Genomic DNA, 2,500 nt, shown 5'->3' on the forward strand with positions numbered 1-2,500 from the left:
AGGCTCCCTCTCCGGAATCGAACCCTGATTCCCCGTTACCCGTTACAACCATGGTAGGCGCAGAACCTACCATCGACAGTTGATAAGGCAGACATTTGAAAGATGCGTCGCCGGTACGAAGACCGTGCGATCAGCCCAAAGTTATTCAGAGTCACCAAGGCAAACGGACCGGACGAGCCGACCGATTGGTTTTGATCTAATAAAAGCGTCCCTTCCATCTCTGGTCGGGACTCTGTTTGCATGTATTAGCTCTAGAATTACCACAGTTATCCAAGTAACGTGGGTACGATCTAAGGAACCATAACTGATTTAATGAGCCATTCGCGGTTTCACCTTAATGCGGCTTGTACTGAGACATGCATGGCTTAATCTTTGAGACAAGCATATGACTACTGGCAGGATCAACCAGGGAGCTGCGTCAACTAGAGCTGAGCAGCCGGCCGCCCGGGAGTGTGTCCCGGGGGCCCGCGCGAACACGCAAGCGTCCGCTCAATTATTCTGCAAACAGGAGGAGGCTGGGCTCCCCTGCACGATACACCTCGAAACCCTCTCAGGTCCCGGCGGCGCGCAGCGCCGTCCTAAGTACTTGGTCGGGTTCGAGAGAGGCGCAATCGCCCGGAGATAGGCGAGTAGACGCTTTCAGTGCGACCACCCGTGCTCCCAACTGAGCTTGCCGCTGCCGACAGAGGCCCGGGAGCGTGCTGTCGTGGTGTTGCCGGCGGGAGACAACACGCGGCCACAAACAGTGACCGGGCAGCTCCAACGCCAGCGCCACAGAGGGGCAGAGCCCCACTTGGGTGCCAAAGCGAACTCTCCCAGCACAGCGCACGCGCCAACACATCCGCACAGCTGCGATACAAACCACCTGCGAGAACCGCGGGGGCGACCGAGCAGCAGACGGCGTCGCGGCGCCGAGTGCCGGGCGGCGGCGCATCCTCAACGCACACAGTCCTCAATCGGACCAGCACACTGCAGATGTCCACCGCGCTTCGCACCGGGCCCGGGAGGACCCACTTTGGCCGCACGGCGCCGCGCGCTGGGTGCGCCGGCACGCAGATGCGCCGCCTGCCGCCTCCGTCAGCCGGCGCGCCTGCCACTGGGCGCCCCCACCAGCCGGCTGCCGCGCGTGCGCCCACGCAGCGCGCGGCCAGCACGCCGGGCGCCCCCCCCTCACCGGCCGGGGACGGTCCCACCCAGCCACCGCCGCGTATCGCTTCATACCCACATGCCCACTCACGTTCGTGGGTATGACGGGTGTCGCTGAAGCAACCGGTTAATACCTGTACCGATCGTCGATATCAACGATTCACCTCCAGCGCGAACAACCGCGCAACAACGGATTTCCAGTTCATTTGCGTAACTTGGGCAGCAAACGTAGACATCCATCTACATTTGCGACTTCTACGAGTCTTGCATGCCTGGATGTTGTGTGTCACGACGCACTCCATCAGCATACATACACGCTGCGACGTGTGCACGAAAGAACACGTGGAAGGTGGCCAGCGTACGTATGCGAATGCCATTGCACAGCTGCGAAGCGCATTCAACACGCGAACTCCTGACCGACGAGCTAGAGGTGACAGGAGGGGAGGGGGGGGGGCGGGGGCGATATACGTCCTATTGCAGTACACAATACAGTGGATAGCGGGACCATGTGGAAAGTAAGCAACACTCGCAAGATGTGAGGGTACGCACCGTAAAATGAATCAATACGCAGAACACCACAGTGTGCGCGAAGTGAACTATGTTGAGATGGTTGCAATTAGGCAACGCTACACGAATTCCTAGATTCATATAACTAACAATTACAGGGCAGGTTAAGGCGCAACGTGGGTTAGGTTAAGGCGCAACTTGGGTTAGGTTAGGGCGCAACGTGGGTTAGGTTAGGGCGCAACGTGGGTTAGGTTAGGGCGCAACGTGGGTTAGGTTAGGGCGCAACGTGGGTTAGGTTAGGGCGCAACGTGGGTTAGGTTAGGGCGCAACTTGGGTTAGGTGAGGGCGCAACGTAGGTTAGGTTAGGGCGCAACGTGGGTTAGGTTAGGGCGCAACGTGGGTTAGGTTAGGGCGCAACGTGGGTTAGGTTAGGGCGCAACGTGGGTTAGGTTAGGGCGCAACGTGGGTTAGGTTAGGGCGCAACGTGGGTTAGGTTTGGGCGCAACGTGGGTTAGGTTAGGGCGCAACGTGGGTTAGGTTAGGGCGCAACGTGGGTTAGGTTAGGGCCCAACGTAGGTTAGGTTAGGGCGCAACGTAGGTTAGGTTAGGGCGCAACGTAGGTTAGGTTAGGGCGCAACGTAGGTTAGGTTAGGGCGCAACGTAGGTTAGGTTAGGGCGCAACGTGGGTTAGGTTAGGGCGCAACGTGGGTTAGGTTAAGGCGCAACGTGGGTTAGGTTAAGGCGCAACGTGGGTTAGGTTAGGGCGCAACTTGGGTTAGGTTAAGGCGCAACTTGGGTTAGGTTAAGGCGCAACTTGGGTTAGGTTAAGGCGCAACTTGGGTTAGGT

The 2,500-nt window shown here is 58.6% G+C and overlaps 1 non-coding gene across 1 annotated transcript in view; it reads right to left on the bottom strand.

Annotated features, from left to right (window-relative positions):
• Positions 1-412, bottom strand: part of LOC126196883 (small subunit ribosomal RNA) — a 1,909-nt gene extending 1,497 nt beyond the window's left edge. Inside the window, exon 1 of the ribosomal RNA XR_007539311.1 lies at positions 1-412. This exon is cut by the window's left edge and continues 1,497 nt beyond it. This is a non-coding gene — a ribosomal RNA (small subunit ribosomal RNA).
• Positions 413-2,500: the final 2,088 nt, after the last annotated feature.

Source organism: Schistocerca nitens, chromosome 7 (genome assembly GCF_023898315.1).
Source record: "Schistocerca nitens isolate TAMUIC-IGC-003100 chromosome 7, iqSchNite1.1, whole genome shotgun sequence".
NCBI lineage: Eukaryota > Metazoa > Arthropoda > Insecta > Orthoptera > Acrididae > Schistocerca > Schistocerca nitens.